This window comes from Hyperolius riggenbachi, chromosome 6, assembly GCF_040937935.1.
Source record: "Hyperolius riggenbachi isolate aHypRig1 chromosome 6, aHypRig1.pri, whole genome shotgun sequence".
NCBI lineage: Eukaryota > Metazoa > Chordata > Amphibia > Anura > Hyperoliidae > Hyperolius > Hyperolius riggenbachi.
This window is the reverse complement of record NC_090651.1, coordinates 128003515-128030357: the sequence shown is the minus strand read 5'-3', so window position 1 is coordinate 128030357 and position 26843 is coordinate 128003515. Positions and strand designations below refer to the sequence as shown.

General features: G+C 49.2%; 1 long non-coding RNA gene across 2 annotated transcripts in view; it reads left to right on the top strand.

Moving 5' to 3' along the window:
• The window catches only part of LOC137522546 (uncharacterized), a 93567-nt gene that overhangs the window by 43515 nt on the left and 23209 nt on the right, over positions 1-26843 (top strand). Inside the window, exons 2-3 of one of the 2 annotated variants that reach the window (XR_011022328.1) lie at positions 6765-6979; positions 19973-20187. This is a non-coding gene — a long non-coding RNA (uncharacterized lncRNA). The remainder of the gene's footprint in view (positions 1-6764; positions 6980-19972; positions 20188-26843) is intronic. The other variant, XR_011022329.1, reaches the window with a different exon arrangement.

Genomic DNA, 26843 nt, shown 5'->3' with positions numbered 1-26843 from the left:
GCAATCTCCACGTAGACTGAGAAGACTACGGAGCCAGTTTCTCACCAAGTCTGGCATACACAGTAATAATTTATTACATAAGAACAGAGAGGATGGAATAAAGAATGGAAATATTACATAAGGTTACATGTATCTGAGTAAGCATGGAAAAACACATTTTCACGCACTTGATAATAAGTGTGAACTGTATGCAAAACAATATTTTCACCAAATGAATTTAAGTCTATGAGCATGTGAAAACACATTTTCCAGAAAGTTTTCATTATCATGAAAATGTGTATTTTGTGAAAATCCATTATATTTTAGCAAAAATATTGAATCACGTGAAAATGCAAATTTCAATGTGAAAATTCAAGCTTATCCTGAGAAGGTGACTTTCCAGATTATAGACTCAAGAAAATGACTTGCACTAGTAAGAAGGGCCTGGGCTCACTATGTTGATATACCCCACCTCCCTATGTATATACTGTATATACACACATTATATGTGTGTGTGTGTGTGTGTGTGTGTGTGTGTGTGTGTGTGTGTGTGTGTGTGTGTGTGTGTGTGTGTGTGTGTGTGTGTGTGTGTGTGTGTGTGTGTGTGTGTGTGTGTGTGTGTGTGTGTGTGTGTGTGTGTGTGTGTGTGTGTGTGTGTGTGTGTGCAGTGGCGTAGCTACAAACCTCAGGGCCCCGATGCGGAATTTGGACCTGCCCCCCCCCCCTACATTAAATAGTCAGGTATAGGTAACTAAGGTATAGGTAGCCAGGTATAGGTGTTCCAGAATAGGTAACCCAGGAATAGGTGCTCCCAGTATAGGTAGCCAGGTAGGCATTAGATTGTGAGCTCCTCTGAGGGGAAGTTAGTGACAAGACAATATACTCTGTACAGTGCTGAGAAAGATGTTGGTGTTATATAAATACTAAATAATAATAATAGGTGCTCCTAGTACAGATAGCCAGGAATAGGTGCCCCAGTATAGGTAGCCAGGAATAGGTGCCTCAGTATAGGTAGCCAGGAATAGGTGCCTCAGTATAGGTAGCCAAGAGTAGGTGCCTCAGTATAGGTAGCCAAGAGTAGGTGCCTCAGTATAGATAGCCAGGGAGAGAGACAGGGACACAGGAGAGACACAGGGAAAGAGACAGGGACACAGGGAGAGAGACGAGGACAGGGAGAGACAGGGACAGAGGGAGAGAGACAGGGACAGAGGGAGAGAGACAGGGACAGAGGGAGAGAGACAGGGACACAGGGAGAGAGACAGGGACATGGAGAGAGACAGGGACACAGGGAGAGAGACGAGGACAGGGAGAGACAGGGACAGAGGGAGAGAGACAGGGACAGAGGGAGAGAGACAGGGACAGAGGGAGAGAGACAGGGATACAGGGAGAGAGACAGGGACATGGAGAGAGACAGGGACACAGGGAGAGAGACAGCCACAGAGAGAGAGACTGGGACTCAGGAAGAGAGACAGCCACAGGGAGAGACACAGGGAAACCAGGAGAGAGACCGGGACACAGGGAGAGACACAGGGACACAAGGAGAGAGACAGCCACCGGGAGAGACATAGGGACACTGGGAGAGAGACAGCCAGGGAGAGAGACAGGGACACAGGGAGAGAGACAGCCACAGGGAGATACACAGAGAAACCAGGAGAGAGACCGGGACACAGGGAGAGAGACGAGGACACAAGGAGAGAGACAGCCACAGGGAGAGACACAGGGACACAGGTAGGGAGACAGCCACAGGGAGAGAGAAAGGGACACAGGGAGAGAGACAGCCACAGGGAGAGACACAGGGAAACCGGGAGAGAGACCGGGACACAGGGAGAGAGACGAGGACACAAGGAGAGAGACAGCCACAGGGAGAGACACAGGGACACAGGTAGGGAGACAGCCACAGGGAGAGAGAAAGGGACACAAGGAGAGAGACAGCCACAGGGAGAGACACGGACACAGGTAGGGAGACAGCCACAGGGAGAGAGAAAGGGACACAGGTGGGGGAGACAGCCATATGGAGAGATAGGGAGGGACACGGGGAGGGGGATAGGAAGGGACACGGGGGGGAGAGACAGGGACACGGGGGGGGGGAGAGACAGGGACACGGGGGGAGAGACAGCCATAGGGAGAGACAGGGACACGGGGGGGAAGACACCATAGGGAGAGACAGGGACACAGGGGGGGAGAGACAGGGACACGGGGGGAGAGACAGCCATAGGGAGAGACAGGGACACGGGGGGGGGGGGAAGACACCATAGGGAGAGACAGGGACACAGGGGGGGGGGGGAGGGAAGACAGCCATAGGGAGAGACAGGGACACAGGGGGGGGAGACAGCCATAGGGATAGACAGGGACAAGGGGGGCGGGGAAAACAGCCATAGGGAGAGAGACAGGGACAGGGGGGGGGGTGGGGACAGCCATAGGGAGAGACAGGGGGGGGAGACAGCCATAGGGACTAGGGAGAGAGACAGGGACACAGTAGGAGAGGCAATGCAGCCCGGACTTACAAAGCTCCAGAGTCCTCGACCTCCCCACTGACTGTCTATGGCAGCAGTTTGCAGGCGACAAACACGACTTTCCCACACTGACTCTGGCTGAATCTGCAGCTGAGCTCACTCGAGGGATGTGGGAGGAGCCAGGCCAGCCAGAGATCAGTGTAGGGCCAACTGGAGCGTGGAGGGGGCGGTCCGGAAGGTCAGGATGGAGTGAGTGACAGCAGCTGCAACAGCAGCTCAGAGATCAGAGCCAGCCCAGACAGCGTGACTTTGTTGTGTGTGTGTGACGTATAGCAGTCACACACACTGAAGTGGCCGCTGCTGTCTGAAGAGAGCGAGGGAGGGGAGATAATTGCTCTGGAGACCAGGCAGGCAGACAGTGCGTGGATGTGTCTGCACTGCACGCACTGTATCTGTCTGGGAGCCAAGCCCGCCAGAGCCGGCCAAGGTTAATTAAGTGCCCTGCCGCTGCCAGTATATACACACACACACATGCGGGGGCCCCGGGCCCCTCCCCTCAGGCTGCAGGAGCCCGGCCTAGTCGCGGGTGCGACCGCTGCGACCTCGGGCCCTACGCGTGTGTGTGTGTGTGTGTGTGTGTGTGTGTGTGTGAACAAATGGAGAGTCTATGGGAGTTTATTGGGGATAAAGATTATTTTAAAATTAAAGCAGAACTGAAATAAAAAAAAACAAAGAGTTTCACTTACCTACTTTCTGCCAGCCCTTTGCAGCCGTCCTGTCCTGCACTGGTCCTCCGCGCTTCTCTGTTCTCCCGCCAAGAGAACACCAAGAGCCCAATATAGTGTAGAATGTACTGGTAATGTATAATTGGGAGAGTAATAATATTCATTTAATACTCACAAACCAGGGTTACCAATTAGGCAACCACTGTCAAAGCAGGTGGGGACATTGTCCTGACCCCACTCAGGAATAAAAAGTCGCTCTCTGTATTAGAAGAAGGAAGGGTACAACCCTCCACCAAGGGTGGACTTGATGGAGATAATAGGATAACAGAGGCGCCAACAGGATAAGAAACACTAAAAGAACTTAAAAACCCATCTTAGTAATAGAGGAGGTAGTGATGGACTTACCTCCTCCGAGCAGAACATACGACTGTGGATTTTCAGTCAAAACAATTTTATTGGATACTCCAAATAAAGTGCAACGCGTTTTGCGCGATACAAACCCGCTTCATCAGGCAATAACAGATAGGAGTAAATAGCATCTGCCAGTATCATCAACGCTGAGCGCCTCTGTCAACTTTCAGTTTGGTGGACTCGGCAACTGCGCCTGTGCGCCCCAGGCCACGCGTATCTTCCTCCTCATTAGCGTCCTGCCCTATTAGCACAGGACACTAGGAAGATACGAGTGCCTCGGGGCGCACAGGCGCAGTTGCTGTCGACTATATACTGAAAGCAGCTGGCAGCAGGAGAACAGAGAATCGTGGAGGACCAGTGCAGGACAGGAAGGCTGCAAGGGCCTGCCAGACGCCCCAGGTAAGTGAAACACTTTGTTTTTTTATTATTTCAGTTCCGGTTTAAGAGAAGTCACATGTCATTGCTCAGCGTACAAAAAACATCTTTTATTACAATGGGCATTATGCAATTCACTTTTTCTCCTAAGTTTTCTCCTGGGTGATATTTTCACACTTTGCCATCCATGACCTTAGAACCACCAGCAAGCAAGAAAATACTCAAAATAATTTTGATAGTACTTTTTCACCAACTTTGGTTTACTCTTTAAATCGTAAAATGTTGAAAAGTTATTTTAAAGAGAAGATGAAAATTATCTTCTAGGAGATAATTCTAGAGAAAAAGTTAATTGCATATGGGCCAATATAAAACTCATGTTCAAAACAATTAGAACGCTGTGTTCCAAACAATTAAATGTAGTTCATATCCACATAATATATATCCAATACACAGTGTCACCAACTAATATAGTTATTTATTTATTATTTATTTATTTATTGTATTTATAAAGCGCCAACATATTACGCAGCGCTGAAATATACATATAGTTGGATGTGTCAAATATCTGAATGACCAAAGACAGTACTTCATGGAATCATCAGCCCTTTTACAGTCAGGAACAATACATCAAGGCCGAGCATTTGACTCAACACGCTTTCATGAAGGACACTTCACTTCCTCAGGAGTTGTTCAGCTCTTGACAAACATATCTTCATTTCCACTTAGAGTACAGCAAACAAAGGGGGATCCAAGATTCTTTTTTCTTTAAAGTGATAAATCACACAGGGCTTGATTCACTAACCGGCGCTATGCCGGTTATCTGAGGTTATTGTGCCTTATCTGAGGTTAGTGTGCCTTATCTGAGTTAGTGTGCTTTATCTGAGGTAAGTGTGCCTTATCTGAGGTTAGTGTGCCTTATCTGAGGTTAGTGTGCCTTATCTAATTTAGTGTGCCTTATCTGAGGTTAGTGTGCCTTATCTGAGTTAGTGTGCCTTATCTGAAGTTAGTGTGCCTTATTTGAACTTAGTGCCTCTTAAAGAGAACCCGAGGTGGGATTTAATTATGCTAGTGGGGCACAGAGGCTGGTTGTGCACACTAACACCAGCCTCTGTTGCCCCATGGTGTGCCTCCAAGACCCCCCTGCACGCCGCTATACCTCCCGCAGTGCTGGCGACATGCAGCGTGTCGCCAGCACAATGTTTACCTCTGCCTGTCTGTTAGCGCCGCTCCCCCGCCTACTCCGTATCGACGCTACCCGCCCGCGTCACTTCCCTCCAATCAGCGGGAGGGAAGGGACGCGGGCGGGGAGCGGCGATACAGAGGAGGCGGGGGAGCGGCGCTAACAGACAGGCATAGGTATACATTGTGCTGGCGACACGCTGCGTGTCACCAGCACTGCGGGGGGTACAGCGGCACGCAGGGGGGTCTTGGAGGCACACCATGGGGCAACAGAGGCTGGTGTTAAGGTCCGTACACACGCCGGACTTTAGGCAACGACGGGTCCGTCGTTGCCTCCCGCTGGGTGGGCGTGCCAGCGACAGTCCGGCGTGTGTACGCTCTGTCGTCAGACTGATACGGCTGTTCCTGAGCGATCCGCCGGGCGGATCGCTCAGGAACAGCCGTATCAGTCTGACGACAGAGCGTACACACGCCGGACTGTCGCTGGCACGCCCACCCAGCGGGAGGCAACGACGGACCCGTCGTTGCCTAAAGTCCGGCGTGTGCACGGACCTTTAGTGTGCACAAAGCTACTTAAGGGGAACTAAGTTCAGATAAGGCACACTAATCTCAGATAAGGCACACTAACTCAGATAAGGCACACTAACTCAGATAAGGTACACTAACCTCAGATAAGGCACACTAACCTCAGATAAGGTTAGCGCTGTAGTTTGTGCCCACTAAGTGATAAGGCACACTAACCAGCTTAGTGCCGGTTAGTGAATCAAGGCCACAGTCTCCTATAGTTCACTTAAGTTGTTAGACATCCACCGCTTGTGGCATGACAGCAGCAGGATTAAGTATAAACCAACACACAATGAAAAAAGCTCTAAAATAAACAAATCACTGTCCTTTCCAGGGGCGTAGCAATAGGGGGTGCAGAGGTAGCGACCGCATCGGGGCCCTTGGGCCAGAGGGGCCCCGAAGGGCTCTCCCTCATCTACATTATTACCTCTCTATTGGTCCTGTGCTCATAATAATCATTTCTATAGATGCTGTGAATAGTAGTAATCACTAATAAACTGTTTCCCAGCTTCTTCTTGCACCTCTGACACTGTAGTTGCCTTTGGCAGGTTTTGGTGCGCCGTATCAATTGTTATGTATAGAGTGCTTGGGGGGCCCCATGTAAAACTTGCATCGGGGCCCACAGCTCCTTAGCTACGCCACTGGTCCTTTCCCTTCTCTGCTGTCTCCTAACAAGAGGTTGACACATAGAAAAACTCAATTGTGTTGCGGAGCAATGAAACAATAGAAGATAGCACCTGAGAAGTATTAGATGAAATATGGAGGCTGGTGGTCACCCACAGTAGCGTTCGGCACGGCATGATCTGAACTACATTTAATTGCTAGAAACCTAGCGTTTTAATCGTTACTTTTTAGAGATATTAAAAGATGTTTTTTATACACTGAGCAATGATATGTGACTTTTGTAAGTTTTATATAATCTCTATCTCTAATAAACTCCCACAGACTCTCCATTTGTTCTTTCATTCTGAGAAGGAACAGGAAAATCAAGGCTGAACACGTTATAGTTTCATAAACATTCATAAAGATGTTATAGTGTTGAAACCATGTTATATTTGCTTTTGTTTCTTCTCATTAGATTCTTATTGCTGATGGGTAGAAGAAATTGCCTGGAACCTCACATCTGTACTTTATGATCCAACAATAAAGATATTTCAACATGCAGTAAATAGTTCACTTGCAACTGGCACAGGTATCACAGGGAGGTGTAGGAGTAAGGATCAGTCAACGTTTTGGAGCTTTCTCAAGACCTCCACTTTTCCTATAGTTGCTTGGACAACTGAAGCGAGAAGGGTAAGAGGCTGCCATATTTATTTCCTTTTAAGGAATACCAGTAGCCTGGCTGTCCTACTTATCCTTTGCCTCTAATACTTTTAGCCACAGACCCTGAACAAGCCTGCAGCAGATCAAGCATGTCTGACATTTTATTCTCAGATCTGACAAGCTAGTCTGTATTCTTAGCTGTATTCTTGTTTATGGTGTTATTTAGACACTACTGCAACCAAATTGATCAGCAGTGCTGCCAGACAACTGGTATTGCTTAAAAGGAAATTTCAGTTTTCCTTTAAAGAACATCATTTATTTTACCTCCCCCCCTTTTAAACATATCACTTTAAAAACCACTACCCCCTTGCAGGGACACCTCTGTTTCAGCCCATAGAATTGTGGAACCATAAGAAAAAAGTTTTTAAACTTAAAGAGACTCTGTAACAAAATTGTCAGCCTTATTTCTTCTATCCTGTAAATTCCTATACCTGTTCTAATGTGGTCTGTCTTAATGCAGCCTTTCCTAGTTGCACAGTGGCTGTATTATCTCTGTTACATAATCTAATCTTCTTTCCTCTAATGGCTGTGTTGGGCTCAGGCACTCAGGCAGGAATGTGCTGCTCTCCTTGTGATAGGATATAAGCTATACACACCCTCTCCACGCCCCCTGCAGGCTCTGTGTGAGTCACAGACTGAACTCCTCTCAGCCTATCACATGCCATGTCTTTTGTTTGTAAACACTGCCTAAAACTGGCAATTACAAGCCAGGATTGCAGCGGGAAGTGGCAGAAACAGCACAGAGGGGCCCAGGAGAACATAATGAATAGAATGGTATGCTTTTTATTGTAAGAATTTTAGAGTACAGATTCTCTTTAAGGTGGCCACTAATGGTCCAATTTCTAGCAATAAATCATTCGAGCAATCAGAAATTCTGATCAGAAGAAAAATCATTCACTAAACCATCAACGAACCAATCTTTGCTTCCTATCTATCACAACCAATCAAGAAAATTTAAATTTTGGTTTGACAAAAATCCAGTGGATATCAGTTTCCCATTTGTTTCTGAATTCTGATATGCATTACAGGGCACAGTATGTGTAATGAGAACTTTGTCAATTAACCCTATAAAATGTGTGGCGGTGTCATTATCAGTATGATCAAGCACAGGGGACAAAAAGAAAGTAACATGAGTCTGTTGAAACTACTAGAGAAGGCGTGCTTGAGCTGTTGATACTGAAAAATAAGGGCTATAGGTATATTAGGTGTAGCAAACAGGTCTGAGGTCTGAGCTAATTTACTATCATAAATAATGAATAATTTGGCCCAGAAACATAATATCACTTTGGGCCCAGAATAGGAGGTAAGGAATAGAGGAGAAATCTACTAAGTTGAGGTTCTGCCACAAAGTCATGTGGTACTTCAGTTCTGGTGAGTCTGCAGTGCTTTACAGTATATATAGACTTGTCACTAACTGTCCCTCAGAGAAGCTCACATTTTAATCCCTCCATTCATATGTCCATTGCAGTCAAGGGCCAATTTGGAGGGAAGCCAATTAACTTATCTGTATGTTTTTGGGATGTGGGAGGAAACTGGGGTGCCTGGAGGAAACCCGCGCAGACATAGGGAGAACATAAACTCTGTGTAGATAGCACCCTGGCTGGAATTTGTGAGCATACTATCCACTACGCCACCATCCTGCTTACTTTTATTTATCAGTCCCAGTTAAGTCCCCTTTAGGCGTCGTTTACACTATATGAGCTGCTGTACGCATTTCGGCAGCGCGTTTGGTGTGCGATCACTCAGCAAGAACATCAGAAATGCATATACGGCACCTCTGACATTCATACTATGCATGCTGCATACATTTTTGCAAAAGCACATTGCTGTTCCCATTCACTGTAATGAATGGGATCAGTTCGGTATGCTTGCGTCCCAAACACACGGCCATACACATTGCCTAATTGTGAACGAGGCCTAAGTCTCTGGTGTGATTTTTTTGCTGCTTTTGTGTTATCTGAGTTTAGTTCTGCTTAAAGTATACCTGAAGTAAGAGAGATATGGATACGGCTGTGCTCATTTCCTTTTAAATAATACCAGTTGCCTGGCATTCTGGATGAACTCTCTGGCTGCAGTAGTATCTGGTTAGCACACCTAAAACAAGCAGGTAGCTTATCCAGTCAGACTTCAGTCAGAAACACCTGATCTGCATGCTTGTTCAGGGTCTGGGGCTAAAAGTATTAGCGTCAGAGGGTCAGCAGGACCGCCAGGTAACTGGCATTGTTTAAAAGGAAATACATTTGGCAGCCTTCATACTCCTTTCAGTTCAGGTGTACTTTAAGTAAATAGCTGTTGCCTCTGAATCATGATCTACAGTATATGTGACTTTCAAAGGCTGGAGATGGGCACTCACAAAAAGATGTATAACAAATAAATTCATGAGACTGAAGCTAATATAAAAGTTTTTATTGTTAAAAATGTTAAAAAGTGCATGAGAAATATACAGTTTAAAACAACCAACACAAGAACATAATCTGCAAAAAAAAACAAAAAACACTTCAAATTGTAGTTGTACAACATCATGCAAAAAATGCTCCCTGAATTAATTTAGACTAAGTTCTAAATCCATTGCAATGTGCAAGAAGCAACAGATTTAAAAATCAGTGCCCGCTTTATGGGACTATTGCAGCATGTTGCTGTGTGGTTATAGCTTACATTATAACACATTGTAGTGCACATAGTGGGAAAGCACCCAATGCAAACAAATATAACAGAGTTTTCCATGTGTGTTAAGCAGTATGTTACATTTTAAAATGCCCGTAAGCCCAACAGCGCATACTTGCACCACAGCAATATATGTACGGTATATGGATTTTGTATATAAAAACAGTATATATGTTACGGCTAAACCTGAAGTTTAGCCACTTCGCGTTCTGGCTGGCCACTTCTGATTCTGGCCGGTCAATGTGCGAAGTGGCAGCGGTGCTGCCGAATCCTGGCGGCTCCGATCAATTTCCCTGGCGCTGGCTCCGCCCCCCGCCTCCTTGCTATCGGCTTCTGACAGCCGGGGGACACATGCGTCCCCCCCAGAGCCGTTCGTGGCTGCAGGAAGGCAGAGGCAGGAAAGCAGGAATGCGTTCATCCCTGCAGAGCGGGTACTGACAGAAGCAATGTCTGCAGCGCTCCCCGCTCTGCTTTCCTGCAGCCACAAACGACTTGGGGGAGGGGGGGGAACTCGTGTGTCTCCGGCTGACTGAAAGCCGATAGCAGGGAGGTGGGGGGCGGAGTCAGCGCTGGGGAAAATGTTTAAAGCCGCCAGGAAAAATGGTTAATAGGGTACCACAAGAAGATAAAGGGTATGTGTATAATTATGCATTTATCACAGAATTCAGCAGCCAATATAGATCAGTAGAAGGAATTATTAATAAACATTGGGAGATACTATTGTCAGACGTGGAATTGGGGAAAATTTTACCACCAAGACCTAAATTTATATATAGAAAAGCACCGAATTTACGAAATATATTGGCACCTAGTTGTGTGGAGCCACAAAAACAACCACCCAGGTTTCAAGGATGACAGCGACCAGGCTTCCATCCGTGCAGAGATTGTAAGGGATGTAGGGAGGCAAGACCGGAGAGGATTACAACTATCAGGGGGACAGCAAGTGGCAAAACTATCAGAATCAGGGACTTTATTACATGCAATGAGCGATTTGTGGTGTATGTGGCGTGGTGTCCCTGCGGAATGCAATACGTTGGGAGGACAACAAGACTGTTGAAGGAGAGAATAGGGGAACATCTCAGAAACATAGCAAAGGGATTACAAAGCCACACTTTATCAGCACATTTTAAGGAGTTCCATCAGTGCAATCCCTCACTGTTGTCCTTCTGCGGTGTAGAGAAAGTACGTAGGCCTTGGAGAGGTGGTGATATGATTAGGGAAGTATCACAAAGAGAGACAAAGTGGATATATCTTTTGAATACATTAAAACCAAGGGGATTAAATGCAGATATTGATCTGATATGCTTTCTGAGTAACGACTGATGGGGGGGAGGGACTGGTCTCCAATCCATCCCTTAGACAGCAGAGGGTATAAGGGATGCACAATTGTTTGGTTTTTTGGTTCATTAGAACCATCTTAGCACATGCGTATTTGTGTGATGGCACACAAATGTGCATTAGTTTGAACACTTTTTGGAAATTAAATTGAATGAGGGTGTGGGTTGTAGAGATGGGCCGAACGGTTCGCCGGCGAACGGTTCCCGGCGAACTTCGGTGGTTCGCGTTCGCCTCCCGCAGGTGAACGTTTCCGGAAGTTCGGTTCGCCCCACAATGCACTATGAGGGTCAACTTTGACCCTCTACATCACAGTCAGCAGGCCCAGTGTAGCCAATTAGGCTACACTAGCCCCTGGAGCCCCACCCCCCTTATATAAGGCAGGCAGCGGCGGCCATTACGGCCACTCGTGTGCCTGCATTAGAGAGAGTAGGGCGAGCTGCTGTCTGTCTCTCATAGGGAAAGATTAGTTAGGCTTAGCTTTTCCTGGCTGCATACCTTTTCAGTGATCCTGCCACTGCATACCTGTTCTGTGAACCCACCCACCACTGCATACCTGTTCAGTGATCCTGCCACTGCATTCCTGTTCTGTGAACCCACCCACCACTGCATACCTGTTCAGTGATCCTGCCACTGCATACCTGTTCTGTGAACCCACCACTGCATACCTGTTCTGTGATCCTGCCACTGCATACCTGTTCTGTGAACCCACCCACCACTGCATACCTGTTCAGTGATCCTGCCACTGCATACCTGTTCTGTGAACCCACCACTGCATACCTGTTCTGTGAACCCACCCACCACTGCATACCTGTTCAGTGATCCTGCCACTGCATACCTGTTCTGTGAACCCACCACTGCATACCTGTTCTGTGATCCTGCCACTGCATACCTGTTCTGTGAACCCACCCACCACTGCATACCTGTTCAGTGATCCTGCCACTGCATACCTGTTCTGTGAACCCACCACTGCATACCAAGATGGCGCCCACGCAGGTCGCCTCGGTCACATGGCTCCCACCTTCAAGCAGTTTTTATTGTTTTTCAGTTAGTTTATTTTAGTTTTTTTAGTATAGTTTTGCATATCTTAGTTTGGCCCCAGTTCTGGTGCTTCTACCTGTGCCTCCTGTCTGCCGCTCCGGCTCCCTGCCTCCGGACACCTCCTTCAGATACTCGGTGGCTCCCGCAGCACAGCGTCGCACCCGGCTCTGCTCCTCAGCAAGACCTTCCGGCCGATGCCGCCCTGGCTCCCGACCTCCGGACACTGCCTCCAGTCTATCGGCGGCTCCCTCCGCAGCCCGGCAGGCTCCCCGGCCGCAACTCACTGAGGCCTGGCCCCCGACCTCCGGGTGGCCCCGGCTGTACGTGCTCCTAGGATCGCCCGCCTCCAGTCAATCGGCGGCGCCCCTCCGCAGCCCAGCAAGCTCCTGGCCACAACTCTCCGAAGCCTGGCCGCCGCCACCCCCGGCCTCTGGGTGGCCCCGGATGTCCGTGCTCCATCGGATCCCCTGGTTGCACTCTGCCGCCACACCTCCAGCTGGCATCCTGTCGCTGCTCCTGGTCCCGGCTTCCTGGTGGCTGCTCCCGGCTGCTTCTCGGAGCCACGGACACTGCCGCTGTAACACCAGCTCCTGCATCCTGACGCTGCTCCTGGCCGCTGCTCCCGGCGCTACAGACACCTCCTTGGCCCGCTCTCCTATCCTCCTGTGGTCCAGGCCTGCATCCACGTGGTCCCGGCTGGCCCATCTGCTACCTGCACCTGGAGGACTCTGCTCTGCCCGGCCTGCATCCCACCAACCTGGCCCTCCGGCCTGCACCTCGCCCTGAGGCCTGCATCCACGCGGTCCCAGTCTGCTGAGGAGGACTCTGCTCTGCCCGGCCTGCATCCCACCAACCTGGCCCTCCGGCCTGCACCTTGCCCTGAGGCCGGCATCCACGTGGTCCCAGTCTGCTGAAGGAGGACTCTGCTCTGCCCGGCCTGCATCCCACCAACCTGGCCCTCCGGGCTGCACCTCACCCTGAGTGCTCCCCGCCACTGCTGATGAGGACTCCGCTCTGCCCTGCCTGCACCCCACCAACCGGTGTCATCCTGGTGTCATCCTGGTGAGTTCTGCAGTTCCATCTCCCCACCTCCTACTGGGGATCCTCCGCTGTTTGCTGTGCTGTGCCTGCTGCATACCATCTCCTGTGCCTTGCCTTGCCTGTGCTGTGCCTGCTTCACACCTTCCTCTGCCTCTGCTGTGCCTCCTGCTCTATGCCATCCATCTGCCTTTGACTGTGCCGTGCTGCCTGCTACACTCTATCCATCCACCTGGGTCGTCGCTCCATACCATCTAGCCTGCTCCACACCACCCTATCCGTGCCATCGACTGTGGGGGGCTGCCTGCTCCATATCATCTAGCTGTGCCCTGGTCTGTGTTTTGCTGCCTGCCCCATACCATCTGTTTTTGGGCCTGAGACCGTCCACTACTGTGCTGCGTTCACCGCACCATCCATTGTACCACACACTGTGCCGCCTGCTCCAGCCCATCTATTGTGTCCCTAACTGAGACGTGCTGCCTGCCCCTTGCCATCTATCTGTCTACCTACTGTGGTATTTTGTGCCATGGCTGGAGTACGGACTGCCACACTCTCTAGAGAGGCCCTTCTTAAATGGGAACCCCCGGATGGTCCCAACCTTTCACCGGGCTCCCCCCTGTGGAACACTGTCACCGCTCACATCAAGTATCTCTCCACCAAGCCAGCCACAAACAAACGCCGCCACAGAGGAAGGAGGGCGGGGGCTCAGGTCCGACTCAAAAGGAAAGGCCTACGCTCACCTGTCCCTGCCATCCTACTAGCTAACGTCTGCTCACTCCCCAACAAACTGGATGAGCTGCTCCTCCTACTCGGTAGCAAACCCCAGATCAGCAAGTATACCCCTGTTCTCTGTTTCACCGAAACCTGGCTGTGCGACAGCATTCCCGACAACTCTCTGCATGTACCAGGCTACGACCTCCTAAGAGCAGACCGTGACGCAGCCCTCTCTGGGAAAACGAGAGGAGGTGGTGTATGCTTTTACATAAACTCCTCCTGGTGCTCCGACACCACCACTCTCCACAAGGCCTGCACTCCTGATGTTGAGATCTTTGCTATAAACTGCAGGCCTCGGTACTCCCCTAGGGAGTTCTCTTCCCTTGTCCTCGTGGGGGTCTACATCCCTCCCGACGCATGCTCCAAGACTGCCCTGCAGGTACTCAGTGACTGCATCTCGTGCTGGGAAACAGCCCATCCGGAGGCCCTGTTCATCATCTTGGGCGACTTCAATAAGGCGAACCTTCGGCATGTGTTGCCCCGCTACCGGCAGCACATCACCTGTCCTACCAGGAACTGTAACATCCTGGACCACTGCTATACGGTCCAAAAGTGTGCTTACAAGGCCATCCAAGGAGCCCCCCTTGGGAACTCTGACCACAACACGATACACCTGATCCCCACCTACAGGAGGCTCCTGGAGACCTCAAAGCCCATCGTCAAAACCTCAAAGAAATGGACAGAGGACGCCAAACTGGAGCTCCAAGCTTGCTTTGAAACCACCGACTGGTCGGCCCTGGAGGCACCCACCCTTGACGAATGGGCCGAGAATGTCACCTCCTACATTAGCTTCTGCGAAGAAGCGTGTATTCCGTCGAAGTCTTTCAGAGTCTATCCCAACGACAAGCCCTGGTTCAACGACAGGCTCCGCCGGCTTCGGAAACGCAAAGAGGAAGCGCACAGGTCGGGCTCTTCAGAGGAATTCAGAGAGGCCAGGCACGCCCTGAAAAGAGAACTGCGTCTGGCAAAAAGGGCCTACGCCGAAAAGCTGGGGCTCTGCCTCCAGTCGACCAACACACGGGAGGTATGGAAGGGCCTGAGAGCAGCCACGAACTTCAAACCGGCTCCCCAAACGGTGACCCCTAGCCCCCGACTGGTGGAGGAGCTCAACGAGTTCTACTGCAGGTTCGAGAAACCTCCCAACCAGCCCGCGAGCCAAACATCTCCGACCCCCCCCTCGGGTGAACTTGTCGCCCTGGCACCGGGTGCTGTTCAGGAATCAGAGGTACTCCGGCACCTCCGCAAGCTGAACCCCAGGAAATCTTCCGGCCCTGACGGTGTGTCGTCCATCTGCTTGCGTACCTGTGCCGATCAGCTAGCCCCTGTGCTCACCTCCTTATTTAAGCAGTCATTATCTGGTGGTACAGTCCCCTCCTGTTTTAAGAGGTCTAAAATTGTACCGGTCCCAAAGAAAACAGGCAGTACTGAGATAAATAACTTCCGACCAGTGGCCCTAACCTCAAATATCATGAAGCTCCTCGAGCGGCTGGTCCTTGCCCACCTGAAGAGGTCCACGGACTCCCTTTTAGACCCACTCCAATTTGCTTATAGGACTAACCGATCCGTGGAGGACGCCATCAATGTCAGCATGGCTCACATCACTGAGCACCTGGACAGCCCCGCCTCCTATGCTAGGATCCTGTTCCTAGACTTTAGCTCAGCGTTCAACACGATCTGCCCAGACATCCTGATCACCAATCTGACGCAGCTCGGAATTGATCCTTCTCTCCGAGCTTGGATCAAGGACTTCCTGACAAACAGAACGCAACAGGTGAAGCTTGGCAACTACTACTCCAGCGTCCGGACCACAAATACAGGGGCCCCACAAGGCTGTGTTTTGTCACCTCTGCTGTTCTCCCTCTATACCAACAACTGCATCTCATCCGCTGACTCTGTGAAGGTCATCAAGTTTGCAGACGACACCACCATCATCGGCCTTATTGGTAGCAACGGGGAGCACGAGTACCGCAGTGAAGTCGAGAGAATATGCAAATGGTGCAGCGACAACAACCTGGATCTCAACACAGCAAAGACTGTTGAACTAGTCGTTGACTTCAGGAGAAACCCTCCCCCCCTCCCACCTGTCCTCATTGGAGGGACAGAAGTCTCTAAGGTATCATCGGTTCGGTTCCTCGGCACGACTCACTAACAACCTGAAATGGGGGCTTAACACCACCAAAATTCAGAAGAAATCCCAGCAGCGGTTGTTCTTCCTGCGCCAACTGAAGAGATTTGGCATGCCCAGGGAGCTGCTGACCAGCTTCTATACCGCCACCACAGAATCTATCCTCTGCTCCTCTGTAATTGTCTGGTATGCAGGCGCAGCGGCAAGCGACAAACACAAGCTGCAGAGAGTCATAACTGACGCAGAGAAGATCATCGGCTCTCCTCTTCCTCCTCTTGATCTCCTCCACTCTTCTAGGATGAGAAAGAGGGCAACCATGATCTCCCGCGACCCCTCCTACCCAGGCAGCCACTACTTCAGGCTCCTCCCATTGGGCCGCCGCTACAGGACTTTACCATCCAAAACTACTAGGCGGAAAAACACCTTCTTCCCCCAGGCTGTTCGTCTACTGAACTCTAACCTTCCCCGGCCCGGCCTGAATCTCTAACTGCCGGGTCGGTCAGCCGACTCCTGCCTCTGCCTGCCCTGGTTCTTTATCCAGAAAGAGACTGTGGACGTTTTTAGTGCACCTTATTATTACCTGACTGCCCTGCACAGCAGTGATATGGCCAGAACGGTCCTTGACCACTGCATTCCTATTTTTGTATTTGTATATTGTATGCGTTTTGTATCTGTCTTTCTCTGTCTGTCTTTACACTGCCTATGCCATGTGTACCACAAATAATTCTGATTACAGCTCTTGCTGTACTTGGCGAAATAAAACTGATTCTGATTCTGATTCTGATTCTGATACCTGTTCTGTGAACCCACCCACCACTGCATACCTGTTCAGTGATCCTGCCACTGCATACCTGTTCTGTGAACCCACAACTGCATACCTGTTCTGTGAACCCACCCACCACTGCATACCTGTTCAGTGATCCTGCCACTGCATTCCTGTTCTGTGAACCCACCCACCACTGCATACCTGTTCAGTGATCCTGCCACTGCATACCTGTTCTGTGAACCCACCACTGCATACCTGTTCTGTGATCCTGCCACTGCATACCTGTTCTGTGAACCCACCCACCACTGCATACCTGTTCAGTGATCCTGCCACTGCATACCTGTTCTGTGAACCCACCACTGCATACCTGTTCTGTGAACCCACCACTGCATACCTGTTCTGTGAACCCACCCACCACTGCATACCTGTTCAGTGATCCTGCCACTGCATACCTGTTCTGTGAACCCACCCACCACTGCATACCTGTTCAGTGATCCTGCCACTGCATACCTGTTCTGTGAACCCACCACTGCATACCTGTTCTGTGAACCCACCACTGCATACCTGTTCTGTTCAGTGGACCCGCCACTGCATACCTGTTCTGTTCAGTGGACCCGCCACTGTATACCTGTTTAGTGAACCCGCCACTGCATACCTGTTCTGTTCAGTGAACAGTTTGGTGTGTCAGTGTGAAGCAGTACCTTAATTACACTACCTGATTGATGTATACACATGCAAGATGTTTTAAAGCACTTTAGGCCTGTCATTTAGCATTCAATATGATTTCTGCCCTTAAAACGCTGCTTTGCGTCAAATCCAGATTTTTCCTGGGGACTTTTGGCGTGTATCCCATTCCGCCATGCCCCCCTCCAGGTGTTAGACCCCTTGAAACATCTTTTCCATCACTTTTGTGGCCAGCATAATTATTTTTTTTTTTCAAAGTTCGCATCCCCATTGAAGTCTATTGCGGTTCGCGAACTTTAACGCGAACCGAACCTTCCGCGGAAGTTCGCGAACCTGGTTCGCGAACCTAAAATCGGAGGTTCGGCCCATCTCTAGTGGGTTGTGTTTAGTTTATGATAAGTTTGGGGTTTTGTAGGGTGTAACACTCACTGGAATTGTGAGACGGTTGGGGATCACTTAGTGGGGATAATAATATTCTCAAAAATTTAGCCCTAATTTAGGGCTAGGAGGGGTTGGAGGCCAGTCATCATTTTGAATAGGTATGACTAGAAGAAATAGATACAAGCAGATCTGATATATATATATATAAAATGAAGAAAACATTTATGCCTGGACAGCTTTAAGAAAATATATGTTAAGTGGATAGGAAGAAGTCAATTGTATGGTTTCTGCATCATGCACTGCGCGCTCCACAATAACGTGATATATGTTATATATGGAAATGGTGGGAGGTGGCGATAGTGTTAAATAAGAGTATATATCATCATAGATTGGTTGTAGCCATGTTCGAACAATGGGCAGGGGTGAGATTGATTGTAAGGGTCCTACACACGTTGGCACCCAGGGAGGCTAAAAGGTTGGGCACAATTTAGATTTGCATGAGCAGGGGATAGGATAACGTAGGTATATGGTTGCCAAGCAACTGGGAAGCCTTCCGCTCGGAAAGAGCGATGATGACGGGCGGTGGGAGGTAGCCTATCAGAGGCAGAAGTGGCTGTATTGCATCACTTCCGGCTGGCGAGCGGCGACCAATGAGCGAGGGTGTTCCACCTAGCTCACTTCCGGGGCAAAGAGTGGGAGGTGGGAGGGAGATCTACCGCAACGGGTATAAAGTTTTAGACATTTGGGGGCCGCGCAAGCTTCTGATGAGTCGTTTTATACGACGAAACTAGTCAAGCATACGTGGTTACTGTATCCACCATGGAGAGGGACGTGAGAGCCAGGAGGGAGGCTTAGGAGATAGCGCCATCCAGCCGACCCGGCGGCCAACGTTTGGGGTGGAGCCCATTAAAACTCTGTACGAATCTCCACGGCTTGGTTTGTAAGTGTACATCTTTTACATATTAAAATTGATTTTATGGTTTTACGCTATGAAAGCTTTGCCTTGTTTTATCTGAGGTGATGTGGACTAGACACAGAGGAAGCAAAAGATCTACTTGTCCGTATATGGCAGGGGGCCGCCAGATGACCCCATAGGCGCTAAAGACCCATCTGACAGAGGGTCTTATTCTAACGGTGAGTGGCCACTGCTTGGGGTGTGGTGGTGGTTTTCTCACTGAAGTGGAGCTTACTGCACCTGCGATAGAAGAGGACATAGATCTGTGTAGACTTGCACATTGCTGAGCATCCTTTTAATTGGAAGGACTGTGTACTAGGACATTTGAGCGCAGCTTTATCTTTGTGTGTATTGTATTAGTTTTTTAAGCAGCGCACCACCATTAGTAACACACCTGTGTGTATCAGTGCAGTATTTTGGTGTTTTTTATTAACTTCAGGTTCTGGCCGTAACCAGGGGCGTAGCAATAGGGGGTGCAGAGGTAGCGACCGCATCGGGGCCCTTGGGCCAGAGGGGCCCCGAAGGGCTCTCCCTCATCTACATTATTACCTCTCTATTGGTCCTGTGCTCATAATAATCATTTCTATAGATGCTGTGAATAGTAGTAATCACTAATAAACTGTTTCCCAGCTTCTTCTTGCACCTCTGACACTGTAGTTGCCTTTGGCAGGTTTTGGTGCGCCGTATCAATTGTTATGTATAGAGTGCTTGGGGGGCCCCATGTAAAACTTGCATCGGGGCCCACAGCTCCTTAGCTACGCCACTGGTCCTTTCCCTTCTCTGCTGTCTCCTAACAAGAGGTTGACACATAGAAAAACTCAATTGTGTTGCGGAGCAATGAAACAATAGAAGATAGCACCTGAGAAGTATTAGATGAAATATGGAGGCTGGTGGTCACCCACAGTAGCGTTCGGCACGGCATGATCTGAACTACATTTAATTGCTAGAAACCTAGCGTTTTAATCGTTACTTTTTAGAGATATTAAAAGATGTTTTTTATACACTGAGCAATGATATGTGACTTTTGTAAGTTTTATATAATCTCTATCTCTAATAAACTCCCACAGACTCTCCATTTGTTCTTTCATTCTGAGAAGGAACAGGAAAATCAAGGCTGAACACGTTATAGTTTCATAAACATTCATAAAGATGTTATAGTGTTGAAACCATGTTATATTTGCTTTTGTTTCTTCTCATTAGATTCTTATTGCTGATGGGTAGAAGAAATTGCCTGGAACCTCACATCTGTACTTTATGATCCAACAATAAAGATATTTCAACATGCAGTAAATAGTTCACTTGCAACTGGCACAGGTATCACAGGGAGGTGTAGGAGTAAGGATCAGTCAACGTTTTGGAGCTTTCTCAAGACCTCCACTTTTCCTATAGTTGCTTGGACAACTGAAGCGAGAAGGGTAAGAGGCTGCCATATTTATTTCCTTTTAAGGAATACCAGTAGCCTGGCTGTCCTACTTATCCTTTGCCTCTAATACTTTTAGCCACAGACCCTGAACAAGCCTGCAGCAGATCAAGCATGTCTGACATTTTATTCTCAGATCTGACAAGCTAGTCTGTATTCTTAGCTGTATTCTTGTTTATGGTGTTATTTAGACACTACTGCAACCAAATTGATCAGCAGTGCTGCCAGACAACTGGTATTGCTTAAAAGGAAATTTCAGTTTTCCTTTAAAGAACATCATTTATTTTACCTCCCCCCCTTTTAAACATATCACTTTAAAAACCACTACCCCCTTGCAGGGACACCTCTGTTTCAGCCCATAGAATTGTGGAACCATAAGAAAAAAGTTTTTAAACTTAAAGAGACTCTGTAACAAAATTGTCAGCCTTATTTCTTCTATCCTGTAAATTCCTATACCTGTTCTAATGTGGTCTGTCTTAATGCAGCCTTTCCTAGTTGCACAGTGGCTGTATTATCTCTGTTACATAATCTAATCTTCTTTCCTCTAATGGCTGTGTTGGGCTCAGGCACTCAGGCAGGAATGTGCTGCTCTCCTTGTGATAGGATATAAGCTATACACACCCTCTCCACGCCCCCTGCAGGCTCTGTGTGAGTCACAGACTGAACTCCTCTCAGCCTATCACATGCCATGTCTTTTGTTTGTAAACACTGCCTAAAACTGGCAATTACAAGCCAGGATTGCAGCGGGAAGTGGCAGAAACAGCACAGAGGGGCCCAGGAGAACATAATGAATAGAATGGTATGCTTTTTATTGTAAGAATTTTAGAGTACAGATTCTCTTTAAGGTGGCCACTAATGGTCCAATTTCTAGCAATAAATCATTCGAGCAATCAGAAATTCTGATCAGAAGAAAAATCATTCACTAAACCATCAACGAACCAATCTTTGCTTCCTATCTATCACAACCAATCAAGAAAATTTAAATTTTGGTTTGACAAAAATCCAGTGGATATCAGTTTCCCATTTGTTTCTGAATTCTGATATGCATTACAGGGCACAGTATGTGTAATGAGAACTTTGTCAATTAACCCTATAAAATGTGTGGCGGTGTCATTATCAGTATGATCAAGCACAGGGGACAAAAAGAAAGTAACATGAGTCTGTTGAAACTACTAGAGAAGGCGTGCTTGAGCTGTTGATACTGAAAAATAAGGGCTATAGGTATATTAGGTGTAGCAAACAGGTCTGAGGTCTGAGCTAATTTACTATCATAAATAATGAATAATTTGGCCCAGAAACATAATATCACTTTGGGCCCAGAATAGGAGGTAAGGAATAGAGGAGAAATCTACTAAGTTGAGGTTCTGCCACAAAGTCATGTGGTACTTCAGTTCTGGTGAGTCTGCAGTGCTTTACAGTATATATAGACTTGTCACTAACTGTCCCTCAGAGAAGCTCACATTTTAATCCCTCCATTCATATGTCCATTGCAGTCAAGGGCCAATTTGGAGGGAAGCCAATTAACTTATCTGTATGTTTTTGGGATGTGGGAGGAAACTGGGGTGCCTGGAGGAAACCCGCGCAGACATAGGGAGAACATAAACTCTGTGTAGATAGCACCCTGGCTGGAATTTGTGAGCATACTATCCACTACGCCACCATCCTGCTTACTTTTATTTATCAGTCCCAGTTAAGTCCCCTTTAGGCGTCGTTTACACTATATGAGCTGCTGTACGCATTTCGGCAGCGCGTTTGGTGTGCGATCACTCAGCAAGAACATCAGAAATGCATATACGGCACCTCTGACATTCATACTATGCATGCTGCATACATTTTTGCAAAAGCACATTGCTGTTCCCATTCACTGTAATGAATGGGATCAGTTCGGTATGCTTGCGTCCCAAACACACGGCCATACACATTGCCTAATTGTGAACGAGGCCTAAGTCTCTGGTGTGATTTTTTTGCTGCTTTTGTGTTATCTGAGTTTAGTTCTGCTTAAAGTATACCTGAAGTAAGAGAGATATGGATACGGCTGTGCTCATTTCCTTTTAAATAATACCAGTTGCCTGGCATTCTGGATGAACTCTCTGGCTGCAGTAGTATCTGGTTAGCACACCTAAAACAAGCAGGTAGCTTATCCAGTCAGACTTCAGTCAGAAACACCTGATCTGCATGCTTGTTCAGGGTCTGGGGCTAAAAGTATTAGCGTCAGAGGGTCAGCAGGACCGCCAGGTAACTGGCATTGTTTAAAAGGAAATACATTTGGCAGCCTTCATACTCCTTTCAGTTCAGGTGTACTTTAAGTAAATAGCTGTTGCCTCTGAATCATGATCTACAGTATATGTGACTTTCAAAGGCTGGAGATGGGCACTCACAAAAAGATGTATAACAAATAAATTCATGAGACTGAAGCTAATATAAAAGTTTTTATTGTTAAAAATGTTAAAAAGTGCATGAGAAATATACAGTTTAAAACAACCAACACAAGAACATAATCTGCAAAAAAAAACAAAAAACACTTCAAATTGTAGTTGTACAACATCATGCAAAAAATGCTCCCTGAATTAATTTAGACTAAGTTCTAAATCCATTGCAATGTGCAAGAAGCAACAGATTTAAAAATCAGTGCCCGCTTTATGGGACTATTGCAGCATGTTGCTGTGTGGTTATAGCTTACATTATAACACATTGTAGTGCACATAGTGGGAAAGCACCCAATGCAAACAAATATAACAGAGTTTTCCATGTGTGTTAAGCAGTATGTTACATTTTAAAATGCCCGTAAGCCCAACAGCGCATACTTGCACCACAGCAATATATGTACGGTATATGGATTTTGTATATAAAAACAGTATATATGTTACGGCTAAACCTGAAGTTTAGCCACTTCGCGTTCTGGCTGGCCACTTCTGATTCTGGCCGGTCAATGTGCGAAGTGGCAGCGGTGCTGCCGAATCCTGGCGGCTCCGATCAATTTCCCTGGCGCTGGCTCCGCCCCCCGCCTCCTTGCTATCGGCTTCTGACAGCCGGGGGACACATGCGTCCCCCCCAGAGCCGTTCGTGGCTGCAGGAAGGCAGAGGCAGGAAAGCAGGAATGCGTTCATCCCTGCAGAGCGGGTACTGACAGAAGCAATGTCTGCAGCGCTCCCCGCTCTGCTTTCCTGCAGCCACAAACGACTTGGGGGAGGGGGGGGAACTCGTGTGTCTCCGGCTGACTGAAAGCCGATAGCAGGGAGGTGGGGGGCGGAGTCAGCGCTGGGGAAAATGTTTAAAGCCGCCAGGAAAAATGGTTAATAGGGTACCACAAGAAGATAAAGGGTATGTGTATAATTATGCATTTATCACAGAATTCAGCAGCCAATATAGATCAGTAGAAGGAATTATTAATAAACATTGGGAGATACTATTGTCAGACGTGGAATTGGGGAAAATTTTACCACCAAGACCTAAATTTATATATAGAAAAGCACCGAATTTACGAAATATATTGGCACCTAGTTGTGTGGAGCCACAAAAACAACCACCCAGGTTTCAAGGATGACAGCGACCAGGCTTCCATCCGTGCAGAGATTGTAAGGGATGTAGGGAGGCAAGACCGGAGAGGATTACAACTATCAGGGGGACAGCAAGTGGCAAAACTATCAGAATCAGGGACTTTATTACATGCAATGAGCGATTTGTGGTGTATGTGGCGTGGTGTCCCTGCGGAATGCAATACGTTGGGAGGACAACAAGACTGTTGAAGGAGAGAATAGGGGAACATCTCAGAAACATAGCAAAGGGATTACAAAGCCACACTTTATCAGCACATTTTAAGGAGTTCCATCAGTGCAATCCCTCACTGTTGTCCTTCTGCGGTGTAGAGAAAGTACGTAGGCCTTGGAGAGGTGGTGATATGATTAGGGAAGTATCACAAAGAGAGACAAAGTGGATATATCTTTTGAATACATTAAAACCAAGGGGATTAAATGCAGATATTGATCTGATATGCTTTCTGAGTAACGACTGATGGGGGGGAGGGACTGGTCTCCAATCCATCCCTTAGACAGCAGAGGGTATAAGGGATGCACAATTGTTTGGTTTTTTGGTTCATTAGAACCATCTTAGCACATGCGTATTTGTGTGATGGCACACAAATGTGCATTAGTTTGAACACTTTTTGGAAATTAAATTGAATGAGGGTGTGGGTTGTAGAGATGGGCCGAACGGTTCGCCGGCGAACGGTTCCCGGCGAACTTCGGTGGTTCGCGTTCGCCTCCCGCAGGTGAACGTTTCCGGAAGTTCGGTTCGCCCCACAATGCACTATGAGGGTCAACTTTGACCCTCTACATCACAGTCAGCAGGCCCAGTGTAGCCAATTAGGCTACACTAGCCCCTGGAGCCCCACCCCCCTTATATAAGGCAGGCAGCGGCGGCCATTACGGCCACTCGTGTGCCTGCATTAGAGAGAGTAGGGCGAGCTGCTGTCTGTCTCTCATAGGGAAAGATTAGTTAGGCTTAGCTTTTCCTGGCTGCATACCTTTTCAGTGATCCTGCCACTGCATACCTGTTCTGTGAACCCACCCACCACTGCATACCTGTTCAGTGATCCTGCCACTGCATTCCTGTTCTGTGAACCCACCCACCACTGCATACCTGTTCAGTGATCCTGCCACTGCATACCTGTTCTGTGAACCCACCACTGCATACCTGTTCTGTGATCCTGCCACTGCATACCTGTTCTGTGAACCCACCCACCACTGCATACCTGTTCAGTGATCCTGCCACTGCATACCTGTTCTGTGAACCCACCACTGCATACCTGTTCTGTGAACCCACCCACCACTGCATACCTGTTCAGTGATCCTGCCACTGCATACCTGTTCTGTGAACCCACCACTGCATACCTGTTCTGTGATCCTGCCACTGCATACCTGTTCTGTGAACCCACCCACCACTGCATACCTGTTCAGTGATCCTGCCACTGCATACCTGTTCTGTGAACCCACCACTGCATACCAAGATGGCGCCCACGCAGGTCGCCTCGGTCACATGGCTCCCACCTTCAAGCAGTTTTTATTGTTTTTCAGTTAGTTTATTTTAGTTTTTTTAGTATAGTTTTGCATATCTTAGTTTGGCCCCAGTTCTGGTGCTTCTACCTGTGCCTCCTGTCTGCCGCTCCGGCTCCCTGCCTCCGGACACCTCCTTCAGATACTCGGTGGCTCCCGCAGCACAGCGTCGCACCCGGCTCTGCTCCTCAGCAAGACCTTCCGGCCGATGCCGCCCTGGCTCCCGACCTCCGGACACTGCCTCCAGTCTATCGGCGGCTCCCTCCGCAGCCCGGCAGGCTCCCCGGCCGCAACTCACTGAGGCCTGGCCCCCGACCTCCGGGTGGCCCCGGCTGTACGTGCTCCTAGGATCGCCCGCCTCCAGTCAATCGGCGGCGCCCCTCCGCAGCCCAGCAAGCTCCTGGCCACAACTCTCCGAAGCCTGGCCGCCGCCACCCCCGGCCTCTGGGTGGCCCCGGATGTCCGTGCTCCATCGGATCCCCTGGTTGCACTCTGCCGCCACACCTCCAGCTGGCATCCTGTCGCTGCTCCTGGTCCCGGCTTCCTGGTGGCTGCTCCCGGCTGCTTCTCGGAGCCACGGACACTGCCGCTGTAACACCAGCTCCTGCATCCTGACGCTGCTCCTGGCCGCTGCTCCCGGCGCTACAGACACCTCCTTGGCCCGCTCTCCTATCCTCCTGTGGTCCAGGCCTGCATCCACGTGGTCCCGGCTGGCCCATCTGCTACCTGCACCTGGAGGACTCTGCTCTGCCCGGCCTGCATCCCACCAACCTGGCCCTCCGGCCTGCACCTCGCCCTGAGGCCTGCATCCACGCGGTCCCAGTCTGCTGAGGAGGACTCTGCTCTGCCCGGCCTGCATCCCACCAACCTGGCCCTCCGGCCTGCACCTTGCCCTGAGGCCGGCATCCACGTGGTCCCAGTCTGCTGAAGGAGGACTCTGCTCTGCCCGGCCTGCATCCCACCAACCTGGCCCTCCGGGCTGCACCTCACCCTGAGTGCTCCCCGCCACTGCTGATGAGGACTCCGCTCTGCCCTGCCTGCACCCCACCAACCGGTGTCATCCTGGTGTCATCCTGGTGAGTTCTGCAGTTCCATCTCCCCACCTCCTACTGGGGATCCTCCGCTGTTTGCTGTGCTGTGCCTGCTGCATACCATCTCCTGTGCCTTGCCTTGCCTGTGCTGTGCCTGCTTCACACCTTCCTCTGCCTCTGCTGTGCCTCCTGCTCTATGCCATCCATCTGCCTTTGACTGTGCCGTGCTGCCTGCTACACTCTATCCATCCACCTGGGTCGTCGCTCCATACCATCTAGCCTGCTCCACACCACCCTATCCGTGCCATCGACTGTGGGGGGCTGCCTGCTCCATATCATCTAGCTGTGCCCTGGTCTGTGTTTTGCTGCCTGCCCCATACCATCTGTTTTTGGGCCTGAGACCGTCCACTACTGTGCTGCGTTCACCGCACCATCCATTGTACCACACACTGTGCCGCCTGCTCCAGCCCATCTATTGTGTCCCTAACTGAGACGTGCTGCCTGCCCCTTGCCATCTATCTGTCTACCTACTGTGGTATTTTGTGCCATGGCTGGAGTACGGACTGCCA